Below are 14,024 nucleotides of genomic sequence, written 5' to 3' on the forward strand. Positions count from 1 at the left end.
CAGCTCAGCCAGCCTCAGATGGCTCCAAGAAGGCCAGGAGGCAATTCCAGAACTTAAACCAAGATGGACTTTATTAGAGGTGCCAAAAAAAGGTTTTCACAAATAGAACAGTGTTAAAAATGAATACACCTCAAACCCCTCAGTTTCCAGATTTCCCACCTTCTACGCCTTTCTGCCCCAAGTGACTTTTCCTCACTCTCGTGTGCATGGATGTGGTTTTCCCCTTTGGGGATCTTTCTGTGGTGATCAAGAGATCCCTTCTCCGAAGCTCTGTTCCCCCGCTTCTTCCTGGATCTCCCGCTTTCTCCCTCTGGGCAACCCTCGGAGAGCCTCCCCTGAAGCTGCTCGGGAGTCAGGAGCGCCTTTCGCCCTTTGCTCGCCGACAGGCGCTGACTGGATGTGTGTGCCATTATTTTATGTACCCCTCGAGGAATCCCTTGTGCTTGGCCTGAATCGCCCGAGGGCTCCTATTTTTGGGAGGCGAAGAGGCCCCTCAGTGGAGGAAACGGACTCTCCTCTCTCTCCCCTGAAGGTGAGGAAGAGGCTCTCCACCCACACGAGAGGAGACGGAGCTCTGAGGCGGCAGACCCATCCAGGAGCAAAGGGGAGAAACGCCTGGGCCCAGAGAAGCCTCCATTCCCCACAGCCCCTTCGTCCTGCTGGGGCTCAGCTGAAGCCAGTCAGACTCCGGGAATGGCTTTGCCAGGCAGCCAAAAAGCTTCCCTGAGGAGCCCCGAGTTCCAGAGAGACTCCTGCCACAAAATGGAGGACGCTGCAGGACCTGTGCAAGCTTTAGCTGTCCTCACTACCTGTTGGAGGCAGTTTATAGTCTGGCCTTTAAGTCACACCTGGCCTCCGCAGGCAGTGAGATGGACAGCTAAAGCTGACCCATGTGCTTCTTTAGGCACATTGTTCTCACAAGGCCTTTTTAAGAGGAATCATATCTGATCCTTTATGCAGATTTATTTCCCTTTCATCTTCCCTTCATCCTCTGGGCATGGAGAGGAAAACCTGGATCCCTAATACCAGATTCCAGATCCAAGGGACAAGATTCTAATTTCACCCGCAAAGAAGGGACAGAATCTGGGGCTCCCCGACCTCTACAGTTCCCCCTTCAGAGGGAGCCGCTCTGGCTGAAGGGAATTCGGGGCTTGAAGCCCCTTCCAGATTGGCTCATCCATGGACAAGCCACGCCCCCAGGTGAAAGCAGTCGTTGGTGGTTATTTTTCAAATCTCAGGTCCAGGCCAATCAGAGCCTTGGCTTGTGACATCAGAGGCTCCTCCTGAGCTCATTGGCTGGAGGTTGCCTTGGCAACCTCCAGCATCCTTGGGGAGTCTGGACCACATAATGGAGGCTCTGCTCAAAATCCCTGGAAAGTGGCTGGATTGGATGGCAGCACTGGGGGCATCGCAGGGTCTCCCTCACCTAGACCCTTCCCTTTAAGGCAGGATTAAGGGGGGAGGGGAGATTAGAAAAATGGGGTTCAACCAAACATGACAGATGTGCTGATACCTGCCATGTCCGCAGCCTCCATACCTGTCACCAAACTCCTCATCCACCATGTCAAAGGTTCTTGTCTCCAGAAAGGGGCTGGGGCTGGCTGGCTGGCTGGTGACGTGCGCTAGGAAAAACCTGCAAGGTTTAGGGGCCCAAAAAAATGGCTTCAGGATGTCCCAGTTGGATGGGCATTGCAACCACAAAGCTAGAGATTGACCTGCTTAATGATTTGGGAAATTAACCTAAACTCTGATTCCGTTGGCCAGATATAATTATTTCCCAATAACACACTTGGCCTGGTGACTGGAGTATTCATTTATTTTCATTTTTTATTACTTGGATTTTCACACCACCTTTATTATTTCTCTAAATAGTTCAAGGGAGTGAACATATTTAAGATTCCTTCTTCCCCCCAAGAACAACCTTGTGAAGGCTGAGAGAGGGAGGGGCTCGAGGTCACCCACCTGACTTTCGTGGCTGAGATGGGACTCGTAAGTACTTGGGGGGGTCTATCTTAATTCAAATTGGTTACCACCTTTTCCTATTATCAGAAGCACCAAAGCAGTGCAAAGATGGCCAAATAGATGGAGAGACAATACTGACTCCTTTGGAGGGTTCTGAGCGATGATCTGCCTTGAGTTGGACTCAGAATTAAATGGGAAGTCAGGATAGTTTGAAGAGAGATCAGTATTAAGGGATCATGTTGGTGTTTATCAAACTAGGCCCCTTTAAGGTGGGGGGGGACTTCAACTCCCAGAATTCTCCAGCCAGCCAGCATGCAGAATTCTAGGAGTTGAAGGCCATCCATGTCTTAAAGGGGCCAAGTTTGTGTTTTTTACACAGTTGTTATACTGTAATTTAATGACTGCTTTAGGCCAGGGGTGTCAAATTCAAGACCCGCAGGCCAGATCCGGCCTTCAGGGCGCTTAGATCTGGCTCACAGGGCCACCCTGGAAACAGCGAAGGACTGGGCCGTGGTGTCTCTGCCAGAGAAAATGAAGCTCGGGAGGGCCACACACCAGCTCTTCCAAGCTCTGTTTTCACTGGCAGAGCACTGCAGGAGGCTGTCACTGCTGAAAACGGAGCCTGGGAGGGGTGCCTTGAACATGAGTGATGTTGAGCTGGCCACACCACTCTGGCCACACCCATCCAGCGTCCCCCCCCAGAGGTCAAATACAACCCTGATGCAGCCCTCAATGGAATCGAGTTTGACACCCCTGCTTTAGGCTACTGCCATTTGATTGTATTAACTCTAATCTGTTCCCTATTTGTAGGTTAAGGCGATAATGAAAAGGAAGTAGACAATAGAAGCCTACAGCTGAAAGGGACCTTGTAAGTCAACTGTCTGCCTGCCTGCCTGATTGATTGACTGATTGATGGATCGATTCTATGTCATCAAGTTGAATGTTGATGCCTAGCAGCCCATAGATCGATCTCCTCCATGGAGATCTGTCCCCAACGTGGTCCTTCAGGTATCCCAACCTGCCCCCATCTCCACTATAGTTGCTTATGGTGCTTGTTCTCTTCTTCTCTTTCCTTCACCCATGCCAGCATTATTGACTTCTCCAGGGAGTTTGGTCTGCATTGATTGACAGCACTGAAACTGTGTGGACTCTGAGTGACTACAGAGGTAGATGGATGACCGGTCCCCAGTCTGGATTTTCAGGTCTCCCAAAAGTTCACCCATCCACACAGTAATCAAATCTACTAACCTTACCCCAAATTGTCATCTCCTTCTCTTTCCTTCCACCTTTCCCAGCATTAGGAACGTCTCCAGAGAGCTGCTTTTCATTTGATGTGCCCTCAAATATCATATTTTGAGCCTGGTGGTTTTTAGTTAAGAACAGATCTAGGTAGATTATATCTAAAGGATCCTTTGGCAGGAGACTCCTCTACAGATTGTTGGTTTTTCACCACTCCTGCATCTCATGCTAGCAGAAGATGATGGACTCCAAAACATTAGGATAAAGCCAGAGTGGAGAAGGCAGATTAGCGAAATTAGCCCTGAACTGAGAGAGGATGTGACTGTGTCTCTCCATTTTTCAAACAGGTGAGCAAGAAGGAAGAAATGGTCATACGGTCAATATCCTTGGGCGATCTCTCAGCAACCACTGATGGTCCCAACCTCCAGGTTGATGAACCGAGAGACTCCTTTGACTTTCAGACCCAGAAATTCCAGAAAGACAATCAATGGGTGAAAGATTAGCACAGCTGTCTCCAGGAGAAAGTGGATCAACTTAAGACCACAATGGAAGACCTGCAGAAGATCATGCCATCAGTTAGAGGTAGAAAACACATCTTTGGTGAAATGCAGTGAAGAACTCCACAAAGAACTATCTGAGCCAAGTGTCCATCTTAAACAAGAGAAGGCCGACTTTGAGAAAGACCTGGAAGAGGTGAGGAACCTTCTGCCAGAACTTAAGAAGCACCTTCAGAGTCTGCAGCATGAACTGGCTGAGATGGACTACAGTTACCATGTCGAGAAAAGCCACTCCAGCCAACTGAGAAAGTCACCCTTTTCAGACTATGAGGGGAAACAAGAAGAAGCACCTCAAAAGTCTGCAGCAGCCACATCTGAGCTCCCAGATCTGGCTGTGGCCAGACTCACCTGGCACACAAGGTAGCAAGTCCCCCCCCCAATCTTCTCCCAGGTACACCAGATGGGAAACTCTACTTTATTGGAAGGGTACATAAGAGAATCTTGCATGTCTGAAAGTGCAAATCTCCCACCAATGCTTTTGAAAGCCTGAAAAGCGAGGGAGGGTCCTTTCTGAGGTTCTTCCTCTGCCAATTATGCACCTGGGGGCTCCCCCACCTTATCTGACTATTCCCTATACAGCATCTTCTCCTTCTCTCCCCCAAGGTCATTTAGTGATTTTTATTTATTTGTTTCTCTCCCGCCTTAATTATTTTTATAAATAACTCAAGGCCGTGAGCATATCAAACACACCTTCCTCCGGCTAGTTCCCTTCACAACAACAACCCTGTGAGGTAGGTAGGTATAGTGACTGACCCAAAGTCACCCAGCTACCTTTGATGACTAAGGAAGAACTTGAACTCAGGATCTCCCACTTTTCTAGCCTGGTGCCATACTTTATTTGCACATATCACTACAGTTCCTTAATAGTTTGCGGGAATGCTGGTGATATACCTTGATTCTGCAGAGTAAATTACTTCCTGATAATTAATTAAGACAATTAATGCCTCATAAATCTGAGGAGGTATGAATAGCAATTGGTTCTTGCTCATCTATTCTATATTGTCATCAATAGAGGCAGGAGAGTTGAAGAAATAGGATTTTGTGATGCAACATTTATATCAACTCTTAGACAAAGTACTTTGATGTTTTAGAAATACCACTCAGCTTTTAGAACAATATCTATGATTTCCCAATAAGAGTGCATAAGTAAAAGCCAGTAGAAATATATATATTTCTAGCAAGACTTAACAAACTATTCTCATATAATAACAAATGGATGGCAGTGCAATGTGCAATGTTAAGATTTCATTTGTACTTTTTCTCATATTTCTTTTTTTAAATCAATTTTTAATTTTATTTTATTTTCAAAACCTCCCAAAAATGAAAAAAAAAATACTAGCAAGCCCCCAAAGCTAAATAAAACTACATTAAGAAGTGCATAGAAAGGAAAAAGAAAAGAAAAGAAAAGAACCAGTTCTGGTGAGGAAACCAGGAGCAGGGAATAAAAACCCCTGCTGAGTCTGGCTGCCATCTTGGGGAGAGTCGGAAAAACACTTTCCTTCCAGTTGTTCAGCAGCTGCTGGCTGGATGCTCAGCCAGCAGTCCTGAGTCCTGCAGGTCATTTTCCACCAGATGTCCAGGAATTTGAACCCCTGGCATGGTCCTTTCTGACCTGGGCAACTAGAGAGCCAATCTGGGTTTCTGTAATGTATGTTTTCCCCTATTGTTTATGGGAGAGGCATTCTTTGTCCGATTCCTCTCATGAGTCCTGTCCAGTATGCATGAACCTTAGGTGTAGCCCTCATCTTATTTATTTATTTATTTATTTATTTATTTATTTATTTATTTATTATTTATTTATTTATTTATTTATTTATTTATTGGATTTCTATACCGCCCTTCTCCCGAAGGACTCAGGGCGGTGAACAGATTAAGATTTCATATATATATAATATTTTTTTTTTAAACAGTAAATAATAAATTGAGTCAACGGTGTATCTGCTAAGACCTTGGCATAGAATTTAGATGTTTATGCTAGCCCTGCTTGTTGAAACAGAAAGGTCTTCAGGGCACGTTGGAAAGTGCGAAGATCTGGGATTATTTGTATTCCAGGGGGTATTTTGTTCCAAAGAGTAGGTGCCCCCACAGAGAAGGCTCTCTCCCTTGGAACTACTAGACAACATTGTTTTAATGATGGTACTATGACTAGGCCTACTCTGTGAGAGCGTATCGGTTGGTGGGAGGTTATCGGTTGCAGCAGGTGGTCTCGTAAGTACTCAGGTCCTAAGCCATGGAGCATCTTCCTCAGAGCACACAAGACCACAACCACGTCAAGGTCCTGCCTCACAGGGGGATTGTGGTTCTTCACACTGTCAGCCAGAGATGTCAGCTGTTCCAAGGAAAGCTGCCTTTGGCAATTGACTGATGGTGAGGTTGTCAATGCCGATGTGGTCCAAATGGGGCATCAGTTGTTTTCAGCTTTCACCCATGACAGCTATTCATCCTGGGGCAAAAGAAGCACCAATTTAATATTTTAATAATAAAATAATAAATAAGCAAGGAACAATAAATAAATAAAACTTAGCAACCAAATTAATATTTAAAATTACCAGGCTCCCACTCTTCTTTCTTTTTAGCTTCCAAGGTCAGCCGTCCCCACCCAAAAACCCCAAGCAGGAAATACAAAGCAACCAAGGACACCAGGTGACCTCAAGAGACCCCAAATCCTCTCCCTTCAGCTAGGACTCTTCTTTTAGACAAATCCTTGGTCCACTCACTTCTTCCAGCCTCCAAGGTGTCCACTGACAGCAGTCACCTGGGTTTCCCTGCCTCTTGAATGGAATCCATCTAAGAATTAAAGAACAATAATTATCATAATGGGAAAAAACTGACACCCAAGTTAATTCAAACACTTACCAACCATCACATTGTCGTGCGAGGTAGAAAGTCCAACATCCTTCTTCTCTCATCACTGATGGTGATGTTGGGGTTAATGGATTTGGGTATGTAGGGTTCCATGGTGATGATGGCAGCCTCAACATTTTTGCTTGGTTGCTCTGGTGACAGTTGCAGACACCTTTTTCTGGGGATTGAAGAAGAAAAAAAGAATATAACTGACTGGTGCATTCTTTTCTTAACAATGATAATAAAGCTTATTCTAAATGGGGGCTCCATTACTGAAGATTTCCAAGAAAAGATTACTGGTTGGACTAGAAGACCTCAAGGTCCCTTCCAGCCCTGAGGGATTCTATCCTTTCTCCTGTTAGTCCCACCAACATTTTGAGACAATGGTGGGATTCAAATAATTTAACAACTGGTTCTGTGCCCTAATGACCATTTTAAGTATATAAAAAAAGTCTTATTTTGGGGGAGCTTACTTTATAGCAGGCGGGGGGGGTTCTGGGGGGAGGCTGCACATAATTCAGTGCCTGGCACCCAGATTGCTTACTGTATGTTTCTGTATATTTGATTCATATGATGGACAGTACAAATCTGATGATCTGTCTTAAGGTTATAGCGAATAGCAGACTTAACAGTATCAGAATGAGGATGGTATATATTTTATATAGTTTGTCCTGAGAGCCTCAACCAGGCAGGGCAACAGTGCAGTGTTGAAAAACGAATAAAAGTAGTAAAAACAGTAAAAATCTGGCTCTAAGAGACTCATTCTCATCTGAAGTATAACACACAGCCTCCGTAATTCAATGTTCAATGCTCTTTTTCATAACCAGAAAACCTTCATTTAAAAGGAGCTTGTCAAGGGGTTTAGGAATCACCAGGGAGGCTTCCATCCACAGACACCTCTGGAGAAGCCAGGTGTTGGCTCCTGTCTGCCCCTCCAGCCAAAAGGACCTTGGAAGGAATGCATTGGGGAGGGGGGGAGAGAAATCAGTTTGAGAAACTAACGGGCTGCCAGATCCCCCCCCCCCGCTCCCCATTGACTATGTCAACCACAACTTCCATGGATCCCCCTGGATTCTCCATCTTTTCTCCCTGCTTTATAATATATCTTATATAATCCTTTCTTGATTTCCTGATAAAGCTTCCTTTGCAGAAAGAATTCAGCAGAACAGCTGTCTGGGATTTCAGTTTGGGATTGTTTTTATTTATTTATTTATTTTTTTATTTGGTGTGTACTTCACACATAAATAAATAAATAAACAAATAAATAAATACAATAAAAAAATGAAAAGTGTAAAGAATTTTCCACTGTGTTTTTTTCTTTCCTCAACCAGAAAAATAAAATAGCAGTTTTCAGGCCCTTTAACTTCCCACTCTACAATTTCTACCTAAAGCATTTTCTCTGTTCCTCTTCCAAGCTTGTCTTGTCTGAAGGGCTGGACCAGATGCCCAGAGAAAGGGGACCTTGAGACTCTCCCCAGGAGGAGGTTGAAGGGATCCTGTCTGAAGGCAGCTGCATCACTGACTATGTCACCAACCTTCAATGCTGCATAATATTCATCCAGGTCCCAGAAGGGGGTGAATTGGGGGGGGGGGGCTTCCGTTCCCCTGGCTCTGATTGACAGCTCTGGCCTCTTTTGTGCCAACTAGCGCTTGAGTTGGCTGGCTGCTGCGTTTTCCTCTCCTGGGTAAGAGCTGCGTAAGGGGACGTCACAAATACGCTGCAGACACTTGGTGGCAGGTGGTGGGGAGGAAGGGAAGGAGAGGGATCAAGAAACCCCAGAAGCAAAGACAGCTGTAGGGATCCCTGCTGAAGAGAGCAGCCTTCTGATTGATTTGATCTCTGAGATTGTGAGTCGGTTACGCGGATCCTTACAGGGATTCCTTTCCCTTCGCCTTTCCTCCCTTCCCCCAATTCCTTTTCTACTCCCCTTGCTCTCCGTTTCCAGCTTTGCTTCCCCTTCCCCTGCCGAAGCCTGGCCGTGTCTGCAAAGGGCTCGGCTGAAGCCAAAGCGCGGAGGAAGCGGAGCGAGCCTCTCCGGGGCTGCCGAGAGAGCCTCCCGCTTGGGCTAAGGGAGTGGAAGAGGCGGCGTCCCGGCTAGAATAGGAGAGGGAGGCCGAGAGGTTTGGACCACTTGGGCAGAGCTGGGATTTTGGTACAGGTGGGCGGGCGCTGGGCAGACCAAGGGGAGGGTCCTGAAAGGGGGAGGAAAATCCTTCCCACGGCTGTCGCCCTGCTCACCTCTCCAGGTGAGCCCCGCGCCAGCCGCGCTGTTGAAGAATGGCAGTTCTTTAGCCCCTTGAACTCGCTTCTCTGGCAGCTCCTCTGCTGCTTTTCTCGGGCGCTTTGCCTCCTCCACCCGCCCCTCCCCTAAGAAGGACTGCGCTCCCCTCGCCCCTCCGCAAGCGCCTCACTCTGCCTCCCCTCGCCTCGCCCAAACGCGCAGCCGTCCCGCTGGCCCCCTCGCCCCCAGGGGAGCCAGAACAAGCCAGGCCAGCCACGCAGCCCCTCCACGCCGCTAAATCCCCCTGCCTCGCAGCGCACAGCCTCCCCCTGCAGGGGCTGCTCCCACCTCCCACCCGCTGCCAATCATCTGCCCCCCCCCCGCGCTTTCCCATCTTGCAAACATCCGTGTGTGGCTAAAAAGGCTTTTAATAACGGGATCAAACGAAAAACACCCCGGAACAAATGGGGGGAGGGGGGGAGGGAGCTGCGGAACCAGATGATGGAACCTCTTTCCCGGCAGCGGGACTGGAGGCTGCGAACATCCGGAGGCGGAGGAACCGGTCCCACCTGGAGCCTCAGGAAAGGGAGTCTTCGCTCCATCTGGCTCCGGGGAACTGGCGTCTTTTCTGCCCCCTTTTTCAGAGGCTGGTGGGCTGAAGACAGGCGGAACTTTCTCCATCAGCCCCCAATGGAAAGGAGGTCGCGCTGGGGCATCAGGAAAGGCCGAGCCCTAAAGGGGTCTTTTCTGCCCCTCCCCAATTTCTTAGCAAACTCTCGGCCCCAGAAGAACCGCGTCCCCAGCAGGGCTGGCTGGGACAGAGGCCAGGAGGGAGATGAAGAAAGCCGGGGGACCTTTGGAGTCACAGGGAGGAATGCCTCCGGGGGCTCCACTCTGCTCCTGCGGGGAAAGCTCCGGGCGATTCCGGCGCTCTGGTAACCCTAGCTGGACGCAGGGAAAGGGGGGGGCGTTCACACACCCACGGCCAAGAGAAGAGCCCCCCCCCTAAATTGCGAGCGCGGGAAAGAAGAGCCAGGCTGTGGAGCTATTCAGCACCTTTTTCTTAGTTAACAGCCAGCAATAGGAAGAGCAGCAGTCTGCCGGGACTGGCTCTATATAGAGCTCCGGCATGCAGGCCGGCCACTGACAGCGCTTTATTTTTCCTGCCACAATTTTAACCAATCAGCGGCGGTCTTGCAAATCCTTCACCTACCCACACAGGTAACAGCCCTCCCCTCCTAGAAGGAGGATTGGCCAATCTGTGGCCAATCAAGTTCACGTAATCGTGGAGGTAGGCAGGGCACCTAATAGTCCTACTGGGTTAGTCCTCTATGTGTACCCTTGACCGGGGTCCTTGGGGTCCTTCCCATTCTCCTGGGGTTGTGCGGGATGGTGCTGGTCGCATTTCCTGGCATGGCATGCACGTTGCCAGCCACTCCATAATGTCCCGGTCCAAATTTGGCCACCAAATATAGCTTTCATGCGCATGATTCCCGGGTGCCCCACAGGCAATGTTTCTAGAACTTGTTTCTGTAGTCTCTGGAGTACTACAACTCTCTCCCCCCAGAGCAGGCACCCCTTCAATGCAGACACCGCTAACTGCCTGTTTTCAAAGTTCCTAAATCCATTCGCCACCTTTTCTTTCGGCCACCCCCTCAACACCCAGTTCAAAACTTTAGACAACACCTTGTCATTGCTGGAGTATTCTGCAATCCCTGTGGATGTGATGGGGCTGGTCTTGTCTACATCTATTAGCATGAGTTGTGCAGCTGGCGCAGGGTCCTCTACGAATTCTGGCACTGGGCATCGGCTGAGAGCGTTCACCTTGCTGATACTTTTTCCAGGCCGGTGCACCAGTTTATAATTGTATCCCGTTAGGAAAATGGACCATCTTGTTAATCTTGGGGACATAAAAGTTGGGGTTTGCTGGTCTCCAGCGATAAGACCCAGGAGCGGTTTGTGGTCGGTTATGAGTTCAAATCTTCCCCCGCATAGATATTTGTGGAAACGCTTTATTCCAGCAACAGCAGCTAACGCCTCTTTGTCCAGCAGACTATAGTTCCTCTCAGCTGGGGAAAATGTCTTGGAATAGTATCCTATAGGAGCCTCTGAGGCATCTGGAAGCCTATGGCTGAGAACGGCTCCGACTCCGAAGGGGGAAGCATTGCAGGTCAGAAGTAGAGGAAGAGTTTCGGTTACTATATGAGGATGCTGTCGGACAAAAGTAGTTCTTTTACAGCTGTAAATGCCTTGTCCTCCTTCTGTCCCCAAGGAGTCGTCTTCCCCAGGAGTCTATGGAGAGCTTCAGCAACGGTAGCCTTTTGTTTCAAAAAAACACTGTAAAAGTTCAATAGTCCTAAAAAGCCTTGTAATTCCGTTTTATTCTTTGGAGTTGGGGCTTCCTTTATGGCTTTTATTTTACTGCTGGTGGGGTGGATTCCTGACCCGTCGATTAAATAGCCTAGGAGCTCAACCTGCTTGATGCCAATTTCACATTTTTCCTCTTTCATTTTAAGTCCCTTCCTTTGGAACATCTCCAGCATTTCCTTTAATCTGGCCTTCAGCTGTTCGATCGATTCTCCTGGTAGGAGGACATCGTCGAAATACGGGACCACCCCTGGGATGCCCTGCAGCAGGCGTTCCATCATGCGTTGAAATAATCCCGGGGCCACGCTCACTCCGAATTGCAGCCATTTGCATTTGAATGCACCCGTGGGTTACAATTGTTTGGGCTTCAGCGGTGGCCTCGTCCACTAGTAACTGCTGGTAGGCCTCTTGAACTCTTTGAACTGTACATTGACTTCAGGTCGTCCCAATATGCTGATATGGTTGCCTTGGTAGTCATTCAAATTGATGTTCAGCGGTCTCAGCTGTTTCTGGGAGATTTTGGGTTGAAACGCTGGAGGGTTTTCCCCGATGCAATAGTGAAAAATGACCCGGTGTCCACCTCCATCACGCAAGGGTTGTCTTCAATTGATAGGGTTATATGGAACTTGTCCCTGTCGCAAGCGTCAGAGTGCTCCACAGTCGTTGGATTTATGCCCCGGTGGTTTGGATAAGGGTCCTCCGGGCGTCTGTTCCTCTGAAACTCTTGCCTCACTGGTCCTTGCCTCCTGGGGGCCAACAGTGGTCTGAATTGGGATGGGGTGGGTTGTGTGGCCCGGCAGGCCTCCACGATGTGGCCTTTCCACTGGCAGCGGCGGCAAACGGCCTCTTTAAAACGGCAAGCCGATCTTGCATGGAACCCCATGCAGCCAGAACAATGGGTTTGCAGAAAATCACTGTCTCTGTGGCTTTCCCATTTGTCTGGATACAGTCTGTGTACAGCTTCGCCCTCATCCCCATCATCCTCATACTCAGAACCTTGGTCACCCCCTCGGTCTCTCTGTAGTTTCCATGGACTCTGCTGGTCTTCCGGCTGTCTGCAGCAGAGTTGTCTGAAGATTTGGCGGCTCTCGCTTCTTCGACAGCATCCTTGAATGACACCACTTGTCTTACCAGTAGTTTCTTCTGGAGAGTCAGGTCTCTCATGCCCAGGATGAATCTCATCTTTCATCATTTCCTCAGGATTGATGAATTTGCATTTCGATGTGATCTCCCTCAGATTGGCCACAAACTCATTTATTGTTTCCCACTCTTGTTGGCACCGATGGTAAAACTCATTTCAGCTCACCATAGGGGTTGCGGCCGGGGCATAGTGGTCCTTCAATGTACTCTGCAGCATTGTCCACGAAATGGACTCGATGTCGGCTGGAGCGACGAGGGTCTGTGCTATACCTTTGCCCCGCAGTAGGTAAGAAAGAGAGCTTTTTGTGGTTGTCCGGCAGGTCCTGGTAGTTGTTGGCCTCTAGGGACATTCTGAAGCAGCTCATGTAGGTGTGCCATTCTTCCGCCTGTGGATCGTAGATTGCTGGTGCGTGTGATCTCTGGGCAGCCATCGTTAGGTTGGCTGAAGCGGTTTGTCCGAGCAGTAAAGTGGCCACGGCTGCCACGAGGTGGATGGTCAGTTCCTTTGTCCTTGTCTGTTCTGTCTCCGTCCCACACGCACACACACCAACAGACGTTCAAGAGTTAAAGACCAAACCACCCGGCAAATCCTTTTCCTTATGATAACGGAACTTGGCAACAACCTAGTGGCTGCCTGCCAAGAGTTTATTACTTACGAAGAGGAGAGATAACTTCTCCCCACTTCTGATACATCAAAAGAAACAGCTCAATAATTACAATCAAGTCCAGAGAAATCCAGCCAAGTTTTATAGCAAAAGTCCGGCAATGCAGAATGGCGTGGAAGCTTTCAGCTTTGTTTGTCACAAGGCTTGACTGGCCACCACGCTCCCTTTTATATCCTGTGGGGTGTGGTCCAGTAACTCAGCCTAATCTCGGGCACGCCTTTTCTTCTGTTGTGCGCGCTTATATCTGCGACGCTGGCGTGGATCCAGCCAAGACTCATTACCCTGATCACTGTCCATCTGTGGCTGCGTGGACATGCTTGGCCCCAGCCCTATCTCTTGCTCTTCGGCGAACAACAAAGGCGTTGCCAGAGAGGAGGGTCCTGGAGAGGGAGGCCTTGCCAACTCCTCTCCTTCACTCTCGGAGTCCTCTCCTGCCGATGACACAGGCTCAGGTAATGGAGTCACAACGTTGTCCTTCACCCTTGTCGCCAATGTTAAGTTGCGAGCATGGGAAAGAAGAGACAGGCTCTGGAGCTATTCAGCACCATTTAATTAGTTAACAGCTAGCAATACGAAGAGCAGCAATCTGCCAGCTCTCGCTCTATGTAGAGCTCCGGCATACAAGCCGGCCACTGACAGCACTTTATTTTTCCTGCTACAATTTTAACCAATCAGTGGCGGTGCTGATCAGGGAGGAAAACTCCAATGAAGGGAAAAACTGGGGTGGGGGAGAGAGAGGGGGGGGAGGGGGAGGGTAAGAGGGGGGTGTCAACAAATGCCCAGAACCAAAGACCGCTGTGTGGGCTCCCTTGTGAAGAAGGCAGCGTTCTGGTGGGTTTGAGCTCTGAAGATTGGAGTATGCCAGGCTGATGTGTGTCCAGGTATTTGTAGCTACAGAACAATCCAAAGAGAAGGAAAAGTGAGGGGATCTTTTTCCCTCCCGTTCAAAGCAGGGGACGCAGACTCAATACAAATTCCTCCCTCACTGGAGAGATCACCTTGTTCCAGCATTTTTCAGGTTCATCTTG

The 14,024-nt window shown here is 48.8% G+C and overlaps 1 long non-coding RNA gene across 1 annotated transcript; it reads left to right on the plus strand.

The window, feature by feature from the left end:
* Positions 1-224: 224 nt before the first annotated feature.
* On the plus strand, positions 225-4,732 carry LOC148112198 (uncharacterized). Its single transcript, XR_015729680.1, has 4 exons — positions 225-1,570; positions 1,873-1,989; positions 2,773-2,830; positions 3,549-4,732. It is a non-coding gene; the product is annotated as an uncharacterized LOC148112198 (long non-coding RNA).
* The last annotated feature ends 9,292 nt before the right edge of the window (positions 4,733-14,024 follow it).

This window comes from Pantherophis guttatus, chromosome 12, assembly GCF_059756535.1.
Source record: "Pantherophis guttatus breed Tessera chromosome 12, ASM5975653v1, whole genome shotgun sequence".
Taxonomy (NCBI): domain Eukaryota; kingdom Metazoa; phylum Chordata; class Lepidosauria; order Squamata; family Colubridae; genus Pantherophis; species Pantherophis guttatus.